This window comes from Papaver somniferum, chromosome 7, assembly GCF_003573695.1.
Source record: "Papaver somniferum cultivar HN1 chromosome 7, ASM357369v1, whole genome shotgun sequence".
NCBI lineage: Eukaryota > Viridiplantae > Streptophyta > Magnoliopsida > Ranunculales > Papaveraceae > Papaver > Papaver somniferum.
The window spans coordinates 239,295,024-239,307,313 of NC_039364.1; positions in this window are offsets into that span (position 1 = coordinate 239,295,024).

The following is a 12,290-nucleotide window of genomic DNA, read 5'->3' on the forward strand; positions in this document are numbered from 1 at the left end:
ACTAAATATATGAAATACGATAATTTTCAGCGGATATTCGATATATGATAATTACTTCAATATCTTAAAATTATTGTATATCGACTAATATCCAATAATTTTTCGAAATACTAAATTAAAAGACAAACAAAAGCCATTTAATTTGATTGTTTGTCTTTGATCACTGTTTCATCTCGTGATACCATAATTGTAATACATAAATAAGTTTGATGATCTTATCATTACTTTGATGATTTAAAATTACCACGGATCATGTGAGCAGCACGAGTCAGTGTTTTTAATGGGTTAGAAAGGAAGTCAGTTGGATTGCGATGACAGTGTCCTCTTTGCCAAATGGGTGTCGTTACGCCAACTAACTGCGGTCAGCACTGTTGACTATTCTTTGACCGTTACATTGAATAAAAAAATTTCCAAGAATTGACACGCTAATAATTAGATATAAATCAGGGACGGACCCAAGAAGTTTTCTCAACCTGGGCTAATAGCCTTGGCCCAGTATAGCATTTCAATTTTTAGGTTGTTTTTAGGTTGTTGGGCTGTGACGACTACCTGGGCTAAAGCCCGAGTTAGCCCAGCTGTAGGTCCGTCAGTGATATAAATATTATAAATAAACAATTCCTTACGTGTCAAACTATGATGACTGGAGCCGTCCAACGACCAAACATGACAGTCATCCTCGAGTACCTCAGCTATTCATATTTTGTGAGTAAAAATTTTCCATTATTCAGACAAAAAAATTGATTATGTAGCGAAATTGGATGGTCAATTCTCTCTTGTCAAACAGGGATATTCGATCATACACGGAGTGTACACAGCCTTAACCAATTCGTAAGCACGGAATATAAGTAGTTCATTATTGCAAATTATTAAATGAAATTATTGCGGTTTGATTAATATTAAATTATTTTTATTCATTATATTTCATGGAAGAATACTTTAGCGCGAAAGGTAATTTAAGATTTCTAACTAATTTTCAAGATTCGTTACCCTTCGAGAAGAGAATATGAGGCATGCATGTCTAAAAATGCCACAAAAGTCAGTGACGAGTGATTTTTATTTTTCTGGGTAGCTAGGATGAAGGGTATTAGTTAGGGGCCTAGGGTTTCCATACCTACTGAGTTGTCGAATAATAGTACTTGTTCTCCCTAGTCCCTACTAAATGCGCCAACAAGGCAGCAGAACAATCTCTTAACTTCAAAACCTTGAAACAGACAGTATTTCGATTCGAAAAGCCAATTTGATTTCTTCCCCCTTTTTCTTCCCTTTGCGACTGCGGGGTAATCAGTGGTGGCCGGTTTGGTTGGTGGAGGGCCTGGGGACAGTAGAAGCTGGAATTGGTAGTGCGAGGAAGAGAACCATGTGCTCTTATTTATTTTTTTAAATAGGAAAGATAAATAGATTGAATTTAAATCAAAGAGTACAATTGTTCTTGTCCTGTTGAATCAGGATTTCAGCCCACTCTGGGGTGTTATTATGCCAATTAAAACAAACTGAATGTGATCTTGCAAATTTGGCCAGAGAATCAGCCAAATGGTTAGCATCTCTGCGCACATATTTGCATTTCCATTGTGCAAAAGAACTAAGTAAGAAAATAGCGTCTTTGACTACATTTTGCGTAGTCTATTTCACAACATCCATCTTTCCATTTGCAGCTGTTATTACGTTTTGACAGTCTCCTTCCATAACAATTTTTCTCCAATCATTTTGCTTAGCCCAAATCACTGCCTCCAAAAGTGCATAAGCCTCAATTTGCTCTGGATCTATTGCACTACATGCTCCTCCTCGCAGTCCATTGCTATTACCTGCGACATCTCTAGAAATTAGTCCCCAACCAGATAACATGTTTTTATCAACACAGGAAGCATCAAAGTTAATCTTGAGAATCCCATTGTCAGAGGGGTTCCAAGTATTAACAGAATGTCTAACTGTGCCACAAACATTCATTCTTAATATTTGCCCTATTCCATTTTTCTACCTGCATCACAATATTATTAGATAGCTCATTGGCATTTAGGGGTTTATTATCAAAAACCTTAGCACATCTTGCCTTCCAGATCACCCACAGGGTGAAACAAGCTAGCTCATACATTGTGTAACTGTTTAACACATGATTATTATTTACTGTGAAGAAATTGCATATCCAGTCATAAATATTCATAGATTGAAAAATGGCATGGAAACTAGTATGCACAGTACTCCAAATATTGTAAATAACAGCAATCACAGAAAAGATGTTGAGGAGTTTCTTCAGCACTATTACATAGAGAGTATAAATTATCTTGGTATCTAGTACAGACAGAGAGTCTCGATTTAGTGGGGAGACATTGGTGCAAGAATTTCCACAAAAAGAGATGAACTCTTGGTGAAAGTTTTTGTGTCCAAAAAGCTTTCCAGTTTAAATCTAAGTTGTTTTTGGAAGGTTTTATTCTCATCTGATTATCCAAGATAGCCTTATAAGCAGACTTTACAGTAAAGTTTCCATTACTAGATGGTTCCCATCTAATTTTATCATGGCCAAACAAAGGAATTCTAATATTAGAGATTTCTTTAACTGTATTATCATCAAATAATGCAGATAAAGTGTCCATCTTCCATTCTTTAGTGTCATGATTAATTAATTGGCTAATAAAAGTGATACCTGCGGAGCTCATTCTAGCATTGGGAGGTTTGTGCATATTTGGAATCCAATTTGTTTTCCATATATGCACATCAGAACCATCACCAATTTCTCAAACATAGTGTTTTTTAACAATGTTCAAACCCTGTGCATATTCCTTGCCAGATCCAGGATCCTTGATTACCTATACCATCACTCAAGAGATTTAAATTAGCAAATTACTTCTCTTTAAGAATAATAGCCCATTGATCATCAGGAGAGTTTAACAATCTCCAAGCTAATTTGGTAAGCAAAGCTAGATTAAGAACATCTGTTTTCCTAATGTTCAGACCTCCTAGTTCTTTTGGTAATGAAATATCATACCAGCCTTTAGGATAGTAGCCTTTTTCCCCTTCCCTTTTCCCCCACCAAAAGTTCATCTGAATTCTATCCATTTTATCAGTGAGTTCTTTGGGCATCTTGAAAATAACAAGATGATTATTAGCTAGACTGCCTAGTACAGACTGATTCATGACAACTCTTCCTGGTGGAGATATAAATATGGTCTGCCAAATATCTAGTCTACCATTGTAGTTTTCTAGAAGGTGAGCAAAAGTTTCATACTTTGTTTTTTGGAGCAGTAAAGGAACTCCTAAATATTTCTCTTGCAGGGACATTCTTCTAATTCTTAAAATGTTTGAAATTTTATTTTTGACATGAGTTGGGACCTTTTTACTAAAACCAAGAGCTGACTTATCAAAATTAACAGCTTGGCCAAAGAATTTGCTAAACTGTTCAACGATGGTAGCTAATTTTCTAGCATCTTTAGTCCTAGCTTTTATGAAGATCAAACAATCATCTGCAAAGAATAAGTGAGAAATAGGAGGACAACTCTTAGTAGCTTTGAATCCATGAATTAAATTATTTTGCTCAGCATGATAAAGATTTCTAGATAGAGATTCCATACAAAGGATAAAAAAGTAGGGGGATAAGGGGTCTCCCTGTCTAAGACCCCTTTGAGGAGTGTACACATTAACTGGAGATCCATTGAGAAGAATAGATGTGGTAACAATAATAACACATTGTTGTATCATGTTACACCAGTCATTTGAGAAGCCTAGTTTCCTGAAACTAGCAATGAGAAAGCTCCATTCTACCATGTCAAAATCCTTTGACATGTCTAATTTTATTGCCACACACTCATCAGTAGCTTTAGTCTTTTTCATACTATGTATTAGTTCATGGGCAATTATGATATTATCATATATTAATCTACTAGATATAAAAGCTGTTTGAGCAGGAGAAATGATTTTATGCAAGACAGTTTTTAATCTAGAAGCAAGGAGCTTGGAAATGATCTTATAAGAAACATTGCAAAGACTAATGGGCCTAAAATCAACAACACTTTTGGGACTTTTATTTTTTGGAATCAAAGTAATGAAATTATGGTTGAGTTGTTTCAGTAAGTGGTGGCTATGGAAGAAAGCTTTCACCATTTTAACAACATCAGGGACAACTGTTTCCCACATTAGTTGGTAAAAACCTGGTGGAAAACCATCTGGCCCTGGTGTTGTCCATGATTTCATATCAAAAATAATCTTTTTAATCTCATCATCATTTGGGATTGCAGTTAACATAACATTATCAGCATTAGTTATACTACCAAAAATATTATCCAAAAACTCATCAAGAGTAGGAGGAGAGGTAGTCTTACTCATATTGCTAAAATGGTTTAGAAGTTCAGTTTCAATATCTTCCTTATTATCAAGCCAAATACCCAGATTATTTTGTAAAGATTCTATTTGACTCATTTGTCTCCTGAAATTAGCTCTATGGTGGAAGAAAGCAGTATTTCTGTCATCCTGCAGTAAAGACTCATCTTTGTTTTTTTGTCTCCAAATATCAGACTCAATGTCATACCAGTATTTTATATTTTGAGTTAATTCAGTAACAATACTGGTATTAATATTTCCATCATTAGCTGTTATATCAGCCAGTTGGGATTCTAAGATCCTAATTTGAGTGTTGATATTTCCAAAATGGTTGTAATTCCAATTTCTAAGACCATATTTAGTATTGCTAAGACAGTGCACCAGCTGGAAAGTAGCAGAGCCATTCTGGTTAGTTTTCCATTTAGTTTTGATAAGGTCTTGGCATCTAGAGTCTCTAAACCAAGCTTTATTAACTCTAAAAGGCTTCTTGGTATTGTTTCCTAATTTGCTAGTAAGCAGCATTATAGGGCAATGATTACTCCCAACAACAGTTAAATGATAAAGAGCAGCATTAGGATAAAGGTCATTCCAATCCATAGAGGTTAAGGTTTTATCCAGTCTTTCAAGAATTAGTTCACATCCACTTCTCATATTGGACCAGGTATAAGGGTTCCCTATGTAGTTCACATTGTGCAGATTATTGGTACTCAACAGAAGATTATTTTCACCTAACTCAGTTTGACTAATAGGGCTACCACCTTCTTTTTCATCTCTATGAATTATGAAATTTAAATCAGCTATAATAATCCAAGGATTATTGTAGGTCATTCTAATGTTTCTTAAGTGATCCCATTGTCTCAATTTGTCATCATCATTTAGGGCTCATAAAGACAAGTAACTAAAGTGCTAACATTTTGACTGTCTAGTTTAACAAGGCAGTTAATCATATTAAATTGTTTATCAATGACTTGAATATCTATGTTATCTTTCCACATGAGTACCAATCCTCCAGATAGGCCAATAAGGTTTAAAAGGATGACATTTGGGTATTTAAACCTAGCCGGAAGGTATTTCATTCTCTTTTCTTGATTTTTGGTTTCTGCAAGGAAGATAATATCAGGACTTTCGGATTTTATGAGCATATGAAGATGGTTTCTGGTATCCTCATTACCAAATCCGCGCACATTCCATGATATGATTTTCATCTTTTGTAAAACAGTAAATAGAGGAAAACAGTTCAGGACAATATGAACAGAATTAACTTTGAAAAGTTTTAAAAAGTAAGTGTTATATTTTAAATGTTTTACCTTTATCTCCCCTGTAGTGTTGTTTGGTTTTATATCCTCAGTTATGAGTCTATCTGCATCTTTTGTATCCAGTTGTTTATCATCATGGGAGGTAAGAGTTCCATCATTCTGAGAAGAGGCAGTGTAGATCCCTGAGTTGCTTCCATGTTCAGTTATCATGAGTCTCTTTCTTAGTCTTGCAGATTCATTTCCATTTTCAGGTTGAGTTTGGTTTCCCATTATTGACCCAATAAAGTAGCCATCTTTGGGAGGGACAAAATGAGTATTCTTAATCTCTTTTTTCTTCTGCATCATTGGAGTATTATCCACTTCTTTTCCTTCTATTACCTTGTTCTTAGTAGCCACATTATTCTTCCCCAGATAGTAAGGCTTTGCATGGGCTTTAAGAAGATAGTTTGCAGCTGCTTTACAACCCCCTTTAGTATGCTTAATGATGTAGCAATTGGGACAGATGTTGTGAGGTTGTTTTTTATAAAAAAAATTGATCCATCTTGTGAAGCCTGCATCAGTCTTTGCCATGACTCCTCTTCTCAAGGGGTTGTTGATGTCAATTACAACACAAACTTTTACACCTTCCTTGTCAATTGGGATTGCATCTTTAGGTTCAATACCTATAACTTCCCCCATAAGCTTCCCTATTTTAGTAAGAAAAATAACATTCATGTGTTCTGGTAGGAGCTTTTTTAATTGCAGCCAAAAACATTGATGATTCCAGTCTAGTTCCTGGTAAATTACCATAAAATTATATGGATGTAATATTACCAGATATCTGTTGATGGTCTATGGTCTTGTTTTGAAGATCTTGTCTTTTGTTTCTTCTTCTTTGAATTTGAGCACCATTATGTTTTTATCCACTTCTACCACCTTGACTTCATCTTCTGATAGAAAAGACCAAGTAAACTTGAGATGATATTCTACACTCTTGAAACCCATTGAACCTTCTTCCATTATTATCATACCTATAAGGCAGTGATCCCAATCTTCTTTTCCATCTCCTGTAACTTCTTCTGAGAGTTGATTCAGAGTTTCCAAATCATTATCTAATTCAAGCGCAACTTGCTTGAACTTTTCTGCAAGATCCATAACTTGTGTTTCTGAACCATTTGCCATATTCTTAATCTTCAGGAAATTGCTAGTAACTTCTAAGGGTTTAGTTTGATGTTTATCTATATAGTTACTGTGATCCAGAAATATAGGATTTTGATTACCATAATAGTGTATATCTCTGCAAATATAGGGTGGTGAGATAAATTGAGATTATGGGAGAATAATTCTGGATTGACTACATAAGGTAAGGCTAAAATTATGGAGAGAAGGTTGAGGATTCTGTTTCCTAATTTGTAACGACATTTTTGAAATTTGAATTTTCTCTTTTTCCTCTTTTTCTGATGTGACTTTCCGGGTGAGTTGATTTGAATCGTCCTTGAACACTGTCGAACTGGTTAGGATGGAGATGATACCTCTTTTGATGATGAAACATTGGATACACACTGGCTTCAAAAAGCATCTTATCTAACAGAGCAAACGTTATAAACACAACTTTAAATTCGGCGAACGCCATTGAGGAGAGAAACAATTGTAAACACATTAGAGGAGAAATAGGAAAAAAATTAGAAAGACATATAATTTAAATGAAAAGGAATCATGATTCAAGAGAGAAAATGAAATTAAGGTTGCATCAATAAAAACAGGAATATAGGTTCTAGGATTAAAGTAAAAACAAGTTTTTAATTAAAAATCATATCATGAGACTGTAGATGAAGTAAAGGATTAAGTAGAAAAATCAAACTATTTTCGAACTGAGTCGATGGAACGATTCGCAGAGCGTCTCTCTCCTTTTCATACTCGAATCATGTGCTCTTAAGATTTGTAAAATTGGTCATAAGCAAATAAAGGTAAGTTGTTAATTAGACGAAGTTGGGTTATTTTTCGTTTTACTATTGTCATCGTTGTAACTACTATTGTTCTTTTTTACCAGTAAATTAAACGTTTAATAGATAGGAGGTTCAGTACATGAACTATGGACTAGTCTCTCGACAAAACGGGAGAAGGACACCCTACTAAAAACAAAAAAGAAAAAGAAATGCTACAAGCCAGCACCCCGAAAGACCAAAGGAAAAAACATTCATCAACTACAAACAAGCATCAAAAAAGCCCCGAAAAAATACACACATCAAGGAGGTTGGAAAAGAACTTCCATCCAGCTAATGGCAAGTTGGTCGGAAAAACCCCCGAAAAAAACCCTTTATTATGTAACCAATATGCGATAGTTAGCTTTACTGAATCAATTATAGCTTTCTCGTTTTCACTTACATTATCGAACGCTCTTTCGTTCCTTTCATCCCATAAACACCACAAAACTGCTGCAGGGAGAACTTTAAGCATCAAATGTCTCTTAGGCGAAGTATCCCTCAGTGTCCACGATTTAATAAGATTTATGAGGTCAGGAGGCGTCAGCTACATAACTGACCACTTCTTGAGGAAGAAACACCAAATAGACCGAGCCAATTCACTATGAATTAGAAGATGGTTGACTGTTTCTCCATTCTTGATACAAAGGTAGCAGCAATTTTCTCCATACTTCTCCAGTATAATAATTCTCCATATACCCACTTTTTCAGTGCCAAAACGCCACAACCACTTCATAATAAGCGAAGAGTTCAGAATTTGGAGCTTCTTCACACCAAGACCTCCTCTAGACTTCTCACAAGTGATCACTTCATACTTAACAAGATGATATTTATGATTTCCATCATTGTCATTCACAAAAAGTTTTTAAACAATTTTTCAATTTTTGTTTTCATTGAAACTGGAGCAACAAACAATGACATAAGATAAATAGGAAGCACTTGTAAAACAACATGCGTAAGGATTAACTTCCCACCTTCGGCCAGGAATCTAGCAGACCAAGAGGCAGGTCTAGCTTCCACTCCCTTAATCACAATATCCCATTTTGCCTTAGAAATATATGCGTCTCCTAGGGGTAAAGCCAAATATGAGACAAGAAAAGACTTCAGTTTACACCCAAAAGAGCTGGCTAACTCGTTTATATGTGGAACCTCCCTAACCGGAATTATAGAAGTCTTCTTAAAGTTCCCCTTCAAACTTCTAATAATCTCAAACCAAAGCAATACATTTCGAAGACGAGAAACTTGGTTAGAGTAAGGTTGTAAGAATACAATGGTATCTTCTGCAAATTGTAAGTGGCTCACCACTTACCTCCTTGAACTGCTTCAAAACCTTGGAACCATCCCACATGACAAGCTTTTTTGAACATGAGATTTAATGGTTTAGCAACAAGAATGTATAAAAACAGTGACAACATACGGGTCTCCTTGTCTCGGGCCTTTAATGCTCTCAAACTTCCCATTAGATAAGCCATTTATTAGAACTAAGAAATAAACGTCTTTGGTGTAGGCTTCAATCCATTTCCTCCACTTCAGACCGAATCCCATTCGCATCAATGTATAATCCAGGAGCTTCCATGATATATTATTGTAGGCTTTTTGAAAATCTATTTTGCACAGTAAACCACTCTTCTTATTTTTCTGGTAAGAGTAAATTAACTCACTCGTTACAAGAGAACTATCCAAAATCTGTATCCCCAGTTATAAAACTTGTTTGATGGCTACTAAAATGACCCGTCCCTTCCACAGATACTGTCCCCACTTAGCCACTGCGTACATCCGGCAGTATGGGGTTTTTAACGGGCATCGCTGCGTTCATCCGACAACAACTTCTCGGGAGGTCACCTATCCTTAGATTACTCCCGCCCGATCAAACTTAGTTGTAGATTTTTCTTCCAACTCTGGAGAAAATTGTGCTGAAAAGGCCTCGGTGTTAGGAAAGGAAAAACCATTACTTATATTCCATTCGGCCAAGGGTATTACAATAGCACCACCTTAAATTAGACCGCACCTGGAACAACCCCGCCCAGCATACCTTCTCACCCTCGGCAGGTGAGCTGTCGTCGGCTTTGATTCCATTTGTAATGACCTGTCCCTTCCACCGATATTGTCCCCATTTAGCCATTGCGGACATCCGACAGTGTAGGGTTTTCAACGGGCATCGCTTCGGTCATCCGTCAGCAACTTCCCGGAGGTCACCCATCCCTGAATTACTCCCGCCCGAGCACGCTTAACTGTAGAGTTTTCTTCCAACTTTGGAGCTAATTGTGCTGAAAAGGCTTTGGTGTTAGGAAAGGACAAACCATTACTTATGTTCCATTCGGCCAACCACTGCCGAATATCGGGGTATTACTCTCTCACCCTCGGCAGGTGACCCGTCGTCGGCTCTAATATGATAAGCACGAAAATGCGACGCATTTTAACCCATAAATACATTGGCTAGGACTCATTATTTCTCTAATAAACTTGTTTTAAGTCTTTTCAAGGAAATAAGCTCTTATGGAGAAAGTTGCTCGAAAAGTGGTTTTTGCACCCCGGAGGACACGTGTTATTCGGACTCTCACTGTTGGTTAAGGGGCACCTCAATTACTAAGGGGCACCTTCTTTACTATTCAACACCTAATGCTAAAGGGACACCGGAACATGATAAGGGTGAGGTCATCTTCTTCCTTTTGAATTTGAAAAATGGCGGGAAAAAATTGTTTTCAATGGAACGGAATTGGGGTTTCGGTTTTGGAGGTGTTTGGGTGAGATTAAAGCGCTGAAATCAAATGGGTTTGTTCCTAGAACCTAAACAGGGATGGTAATGTGCTCTGAATCAGTTAGATGGGCTGGATAATCACGGATTGATGAAAACAGGAAGAACAGAAATTGGCGGGAAAACTGGTTATTAAACTGCCGGAATTAGGGTTTTGATTTCGGAGTTGTTCTAGGGAGATTCAATGGCTGAAATTGTTTGGGTATCTTCCTTTGGGCCTAAAAGAGTTGGTAAGGATGCTTGAACCAACCAGAATTGGTTAGAATCGAAGGTTTAAAGAAAGCAGGGGATGGAGTTAATTGCGAGATTCTTTGAAGATATTGGAGGAGTTCGGTGGAGATTTAATCGCTGGAATTAGTTGGGAATATCCTTTTTAGTCAAAACAGGATTGGTATGAGGCTTAGAAACGTAAAACACGGGCAGTGTACGTGGATTTTATAAAACATGGAAGTTTTGTGTTTGCCTCATGAAAACAGAGTTTGGAGTATGACTCGGGATTATTAGGAGAAGTTTGGCGTGTGTTTACCACTCAATGAGGTGTCTACTCAAATATCAGACGCGTGAAAGAGAGAAAGTGGGAAGGAAATCCCGTAGCATGGAAATAAAAATGAAGAAAATATTTTCTATTTACTGTCGAATATTTGGCGTAACTGCACAAAGATTTGATGCGCCTGTAAAGTATAAATAGGCTGCTGGCATTCCAAAGAAGGGGATAGAGAGTTTTGGGGGTACGGTAGAGAGCTGAGGCCGGAGAAAGGGAAGTTGCAGAAGTCATTGCTGCACTTTCAGGTGAAGAAGAAGACGAAGAATAGATCACTGTTTGAGGCCTGTCATCTTTCCTTTGTAACAGTTACTCAATTGTGACAGTAGGTTCTGTAACAGAAATAAAGCGTTACGAATATCTGTTCTATTACAATTCTTTAATAAAAACACCTTTTTGAGCGATGAATTATCTTTTCGAGTGTGTTTTCACCATGTGGAGCTAGAACCCAACACTGGGTCGACGGAGGAAGTCGGACTTCATACATGGGTGAATGTGTTTTATTTTCTATTTGAATTTTGCACTTAATTAAAATAGAATTATGATTTGAAAAAATTAGTTATTATTTTATTAGATGAGTCATGCTTGCTTAGATGTTTGATGTCCCATGCTTACTATTTATAACTAATGTTTGGAGAATCTACCTTGGCAAGAATAAGAGTCGATGTTGTTTTATTTGTCGAGCGATAATTGTTTGAGAATGAATAATTGAACCTATTGATATGAGTTTGGACGAATCCTAGACCCAGTAACTCTCTATTTTATTCCTTTAAAATTAATCTTAACAAGTCTTAGAGTTCGAATCTTAATTACTACGACAACAAATTAAAAATAGAATCATTTTGGTGCCGCCGACACGGATTTGTTTTTAGATTAATTTTTTAGGTTTATTTGTTTTTATTTTGTACAATATTATCATTTCATTTTAGATTTTTTTTTCCTTTTTATGCGTTTCTTTTTGTATTTCTTTTCAGGGACTTTTTGAGAATGATGACTTCTTCTGAGGAGACGTTACCTATGATGACGCTGGCGGAATATATGCTTAGAAACTCAAATTATCAGGAAACCTCATCTGAGATGACGCTTGCTGAATATATGCGTAGGCAATGGTATGGAGTTTCTACTCTACATAAGGTAAGTGAAGAATCTCCTGTAGAGATATATGAGAAGTATTAAAAACACACACCGTCTAGTTTGGAACAAAGATTGAGAGTTCTTGAATGTCAAAGATTATTTGCTGATGATGATGGTGAATCATGTAGTGACTCTCTGTCCCATACTGAATATATAAATGACCCTGTGAATGATTGTGTAGATGATTCATCTAATTTATTAGAAGAACCTATCTCGCAAGATCTTTCACCCAACTTAGAGGTTGTTTGTAGTTCCATAGACTCCCAAAAGTTACCTAATTTAGGGTTAGAATTATGTGCTTCAAAAATTTTGTTGGAATACTTTGCATCCAAATA